Genomic DNA, 6,565 nt, shown 5'->3' on the forward strand with positions numbered 1-6,565 from the left:
CGGTTAAGTACGCGCGTAAGAGGTCAGGTGAGGGGAGGAGGAGGGGGCGTGGCACTGGGGGGTCACGAGGGGTCACCGGGGCGGAGAGAGATGTGACAGATGCCCTTCCATCCTCCCTCTCCATTCTGATGATCACAGCGCCCCACAACATGTACCCCCAAAATACTTTTCCTAATAAATCCTACTTATTAACCTCTTAACTCCCGCCTGAACCGAGAGCATTTTCTCCAGTTCAGCTTTACCCAAATCCTGTAGGCCAGTGTAACGCCTCATTTGAAAGACCTACAAAACTAAATGGATCTTTTTCCTCACGTCAGATTTTTTTTCATCACTTTTTTGTTGGGCAGTCGTCAATTTTTCGTCAATTTTTTGTAACTTTTTAGTCAAATTTTCGTCAAATTTTCGTCACTTTTTCGTCCATTTTTTGTCCATTTTTCGTCAAATTTTCGTCAAAATTTCATCAAATTTTCGTCAAATTTTCATCAAATTTTCGTCAAATTTTCGTCAAATTTTCGTCAAATTTTTCTCACTTTTTGTCAATTTTTTGTCAATTTTTTGTCACCTTTTTGTCACTTTTTTGTCACTTTTTTGTCAAATTTTCATCAAATTTTCGTCCATTTTTCGTCAAATTTTCGTCCATTTTTCGTCAAATTCTTCGCATTTTTTTGTCAAATTTTTCTCACTTTTTGTCAATTTTTTGTCAATTTTTTGTCACCTTTTTGTCACTTTTTTGTAACTTTTTTGTCAAATTTTCATCAAATTTTCGTCCATTTGTCGTCCATTTTTCGTCAAATTCTTCGCATTTTTTTGTCAAATTCTTATCACTTTTTCGTCCTTTTTTTTTGCAATTTTTCACCAAATGTTTGTCCATTTTTGTCATTTTTTGGTAAAAAAAAAATGTCACATTTCCATCCTTGTTTTCGTCTCAGTTCCAGAAGCTTTTGGATTGGGGTAAAGCTGGTGAAAATGTGCTCGGTTCAGGTGGGAGTTAAGGGGTTAATATTGCCTGCAGTTCACAAACTATCCACCAGGGGGAGCTGCAGCGCCCTCAGCACCCTGGGTTCCCACGGCCTTGTCACCTCCTCCAGCTGTTCTGACCCCGAGGCCCAGGTGTAGTTTTATTGTGAAGGTCCAGGTTCTCTTGTGTTTTATTGTGAAGGCCCAGGTTCTGTTGTGTTTTATTATGAAGGCTCAGGTTCTCTTGTGTTTTATTGTGAAGGCCCAGGTTCTCTTGTGTTTTATTGTGAAGGCCCAGGTTCTCTTGTGTTTTATTGTGAAGGCTCAGGTTCTCTTGTGTTTTATTGTAAAGGCCCAGGTGTAGTTTTATTGTGAAGGCCCAGGTTCTCTTGTGTTTTATTATGAAGGCTCAGGTTCTCTTGTGTTTTATGATGAAGGCTCAGGTTCTCTTGTGTTTTATTGTGAAGGCCCAGGTTCTCTTGTGTTTTATTATGAAGGCCCAGGTTCTCTTGTGTTTTATTATGAAGGCCCAGGTTCTCTTGTGTTTTATTGTGAAGGCCCAGGTTCTCTTGTGTTTTATTGTGAAGGCCCAGGTTCTCTTGTGTTTTATTGTGAAGGCCCAGGTTCTCTTGTGTTTTATTGTGAAGGCCCAGGTTCTCATGTGTTTTATTATGAAGGCCCAGGTTCTCATGTGTTTTATTGTGAAGGCTCAGGTTCTCATGTGTTTTATTGTGAAGGCCCAGGTTCTCATGTGTTTTATTGTGAAGGCCCAGGTTCTCTTGTGTTTTATTGTGAAGGCCCAGGTTCTCTTGTGTTTTATTATGAAGGCCCAGGTTCTCTTGTGTTTTATTGTGAAGGCCCAGGTTCTCTTGTGTTTTATTATGAAGGCCCAGGTTCTCCTGTGTTTTATTATGAAGGCTCAGGTTCTCTTGTGTTTTATTGTGAAGGCCCAGGTTCTCTTGTGTTTTATTATGAAGGCCCAGGTTCTCTTGTGTTTTATTATGAAGGCCCAGGTTCTCTTGTGTTTTATTATGAAGGCCCAGGTTCTCTTGTGTTTTATTATGAAGGCCCAGGTTCTCATGTGTTTTATTATGAAGGCCCAGGTTCTCTTGTGTTTTATTGTGAAGGCCCAGGTTCTCTTGTGTTTTATTATGAAGGCCCAGGTTCTCCTGTGTTTTATTATGAAGGCTCAGGTTCTCTTGTGTTTTATTGTGAAGGCTCAGGTTCTCTTGTGTTTTATTATGAAGGCCCAGGTTCTCCTGTGTTTTATTATGAAGGCCCAGGTTCTCTTGTGTTTTATTATGAAGGCCCAGGTTCTCTTGTGTTTTATTATGAAGGCCCAGGTTCTCATGTGTTTTATTATGAAGGCCCAGGTTCTCTTGTGTTTTATTGTGAAGGCCCAGGTTCTCTTGTGTTTTATTATGAAGGCCCAGGTTCTCCTGTGTTTTATTATGAAGGCTCAGGTTCTCTTGTGTTTTATTGTGAAGGCCCAGGTTCTCTTGTGTTTTATTATGAAGGCCCAGGTTCTCCTGTGTTTTATTGTGAAGGCCCAGGTTCTCCTGTGTTTTATTATGAAGGCTCAGGTTTTCTTGTGTTTTATTGTGAAGGCCCAGGTTCTCCTGTGTTTTATTGTGAAGGCTCAGGTTCTCTTGTGTTTTATTGTGAAGGCCCAGGTTCTCCTGTGTTTTATTGTGAAGGCCCAGGTTCTCCTGTGTTTTATTGTGAAGGCCCAGGTTCTCCTGTGTTTTATTATGAAGGCTCAGGTTCTCTTGTGTTTTATTGTGAAGGCCCAGGTTCTCCTGTGTTTTATTGTGAAGGCCCAGGTTCTCCTGTGTTTTATTATGAAGGCTCAGGTTCTCTTGTGTTTTATTGTGAAGGCTCAGGTTCTCTTGTGTTTTATTATGAAGGCTCAGGTTCTCTTGTGTTTTATTATGAAGGCCCAGGTTCTCTTGTGTTTTATTATGAAGGCCCAGGTTCTCTTGTGTTTTATTGTGAAGGCCCAGGTGTAGTTTTATTATGAAGGCCCAGGTTCTCTTGTGTTTTATTGTGAAGGCCCAGGTGTAGTTTTATTATGAAGGCCCAGGTTCTCTTGTGTTTTATTATGAAGGCCCAGGTTCTCTTGTGTTTTATTATGAAGGTCCAGGTTCTCTTGTGTTTTATTATGAAGGCTCAGGTTCTCTTGTGTTTTATTATGAAGGCCCAGGTTCTGTTGTGTTTTATTATGAAGGCCCAGGTTCTCTTGTGTTTTATTGTGAAGGCCCAGGTGTAGTTTTATTATGAAGGCCCAGGTTCTCTTGTGTTTTATTGTGAAGGCCCAGGTGTAGTTTTATTATGAAGGCCCAGGTTCTCTTGTGTTTTATTATGAAGGCCCAGGTTCTCTTGTGTTTTATTATGAAGGTCCAGGTTCTCTTGTGTTTTATTATGAAGGCTCAGGTTCTCTTGTGTTTTATTATGAAGGTCCAGGTTCTCTTGTGTTTTATTATGAAGGCCCAGGTTCTCTTGTGTTTTATTGTAAAGGCCCAGGTTCTCTTGTGTTTTATTGTGAAGGCTCAGGTTCTCTTGTGTTTTATTATGAAGGCCCAGGTTCTGTTGTGTTTTATTATGAAGGCTCAGGTTCTCTTGTGTTTTATTATGAAGGCCCAGGTTCTCTTGTGTTTTATTGTGAAGGTCCAGGTTCTCTTGTGTTTTATTGTGAAGGCCCAGGTTCTCTTGTGTTTTATTGTGAAGGCTCAGGTTCTCTTGTGTTTTATTATGAAGGCTCAGGTTCTCTTGTGTTTTATTGTGAAGGCCCAGGTGTAGTTTTATTATGAAGGCCCAGGTTCTCTTGTGTTTTATTGTGAAGGCTCAGGTTCTCTTGTGTTTTATTGTGAAGGCCCAGGTTCTCTTGTGTTTTATTATGAAGGCCCAGGTTCTCTTGTGTTTTATTGTGAAGGCTCAGGTTCTCTTGTGTTTTATTATGAAGGCCCAGGTGTAGTTTTATTATGAAGGTCCAGGTTCTCTTGTGTTTTATTATGAAGGCTCAGGTTCTCTTGTGTTTTATTGTGAAGGCTCAGGTTCTCTTGTGTTTTATTGTGAAGGCCCAGGTGTAGTTTCATTATGAAGGCCCAGGTTCTCTTGTGTTTTATTATGAAGGCTCAGGTTCTCTTGTGTTTTATTGTGAAGGCCCAGGTGTAGTTTTATTATGAAGGCCCAGGTTCTCTTGTGTTTTATTATGAAGGCTCAGGTTCTCTTGTGTTTTATTGTGAAGGCCCAGGTGTAGTTTTATTATGAAGGCCCAGGTTCTCTTGTGTTTTATTATGAAGGCTCAGGTTCTCTTGTGTTTTATTGTGAAGGCCCAGGTGTAGTTTTATTATGAAGGCCCAGGTTCTCTTGTGTTTTATTATGAAGGCTCAGGTTCTCTTGTGTTTTATTGTGAAGGCCCAGGTGTAGTTTTATTATGAAGGCCCAGGTTCTCTTGTGTTTTATTATGAAGGCTCAGGTTCTCTTGTGTTTTATTATGAAGGCCCAGGTTCTCTTGTGTTTTATTATGAAGGCCCAGGTTCTCTTGTGTTTTATTATGAAGGCTCAGGTTCTCTTGTGTTTTATTATGAAGGCTCAGGTTCTCTTGTGTTTTATTGTGAAGGCCCAGGTGTAGTTTTATTATGAAGGCCCAGGTTCTCTTGTGTTTTATTATGAAGGCTCAGGTTCTCTTGTGTTTTATTATGAAGGCTCAGGTTCTCTTGTGTTTTATTATGAAGGCCCAGGTTCTCTTGTGTTTTATTGTGAAGGCCCAGGTTCTCTTGTGTTTTATTGTGAAGGCTCAGGTTCTCTTGTGTTTTATTGTGAAGGCCCAGGTTCTCTTGTGTTTTATTGTGAAGGCCCAGGTTCTCTTGTGTTTTATTGTGAAGGCCCAGGTTCTCTTGTGTTTTATTGTGAAGGCTCAGGTTCTCTTGTGTTTTATTGTAAAGGTCCAGGTTCTCTTGTGTTTTATTGTGAAGGCTCAGGTTTCTTGTGTTTTATTGTGAAGGCTCAGGTTTCTTGTGTTTTATTGTGAAGGCTCAGGTTTCTTGTGTTTTATTGTGAAGGCTCAGGTTCTCTTGTGTTTTATTGTGAAGGCTCAGGTTCTCTTGTGTTTTATTGTGAAGGCCCAGGTTCTCTTGTGTTTTATTGTGAAGGCTCAGGTTTCTTGTGTTTTATTGTGAAGGCTCAGGTTCTCTTGTGTTTTATTGTGAAGGCCCAGGTTCTCTTGTGTTTTATTATGAAGGCTCAGGTTCTCTTGTGTTTTATTATGAAGGCTCAGGTTCTCTTGTGTTTTATTGTGAAGGCCCAGGTTCTCTTGTGTTTTATTGTGAAGGTCCATGTTCTCTTGTGTTTTATTGTGAAGGCTCAGGTTCTCTTGTGTTTTATTATGAAGGCTCAGGTTCTCTTGTGTTTTATTATGAAGGCTCAGGTTCTCTTGTGTTTTATTGTGAAGGTCCATGTTCTCTTGTGTTTTATTGTGAAGGCTCAGGTTCTCTTGTGTTTTATTATGAAGGCTCAGGTTCTCTTGTGTTTTATTGTGAAGGCTCAGGTTCTCTTGTGTTTTATTGTGAAGGCCCATGTTCTCTTGTGTTTTATTATGAAGGCTCAGGTTCTCTTGTGTTTTATTATGAAGGTCCAGGTTCTCTTGTGTTTTATTATGAAGGCCCAGGTTCTCTTGTGTTTTATTGTAAAGGCCCAGGTTCTCTTGTGTTTTATTGTGAAGGCTCAGGTTCTCTTGTGTTTTATTATGAAGGCTCAGGTTCTCTTGTGTTTTATTGTGAAGGCTCAGGTTCTCTTGTGTTTTATTGTGAAGGCTCAGGTTCTCTTGTGTTTTATTGTGAAGGCCCAGGTTCTCTTGTGTTTTATTGTGAAGGCCCAGGTTCTCTTGTGTTTTATTGTGAAGGCCCAGGTTCTCTTGTGTTTTATTGTGAAGGCTCAGGTTCTCTTGTGTTTTATTGTAAAGGTCCAGGTTCTCATGTGTTTTATTATGAAGGCCCAGGTTCTCTTGTGTTTTATTATGAAGGCCCAGGTTCTCTTGTGTTTTATTGTGAAGGCCCAGGTTCTCTTGTGTTTTATTGTGAAGGCCCAGGTGTAGTTTTATTGTGAAGGCCCAGGTTCTCTTGTGTTTTATTGTGAAGGCTCAGGTTTCTTGTGTTTTATTGTGAAGGCTCAGGTTCTCTTGTGTTTTATTGTGAAGGCCCAGGTTCTCTTGTGTTTTATTATGAAGGCCCAGGTTCTCTTGTGTTTTATTGTGAAGGTCCATGTTCTCTTGTGTTTTATTGTGAAGGCTCAGGTTCTCTTGTGTTTTATTATGAAGGCTCAGGTTCTCTTGTGTTTTATTGTGAAGGCTCAGGTTCTCTTGTGTTTTATTGTGAAGGCCCAGGTTCTCTTGTGTTTTATTATGAAGGTCCAGGTTCTCTTGTGTTTTATTATGAAGGCTCAGGTTCTCTTGTGTTTTATTATGAAGGCTCAGGTTCTCTTGTGTTTTATTATGAAGGTCCAGGTTCTCTTGTGTTTTATTATGAAGGCCCAGGTTCTCTTGTGTTTTATTGTAAAGGCCCAGGTTCTCTTGTGTTTTATTGTGAAGGCTCAGGTTCTCTTGTGTTTT

This window comes from Gobius niger (assembly GCF_951799975.1).
Source record: "Gobius niger genome assembly, chromosome: 3".
Taxonomy (NCBI): domain Eukaryota; kingdom Metazoa; phylum Chordata; class Actinopteri; order Gobiiformes; family Gobiidae; genus Gobius; species Gobius niger.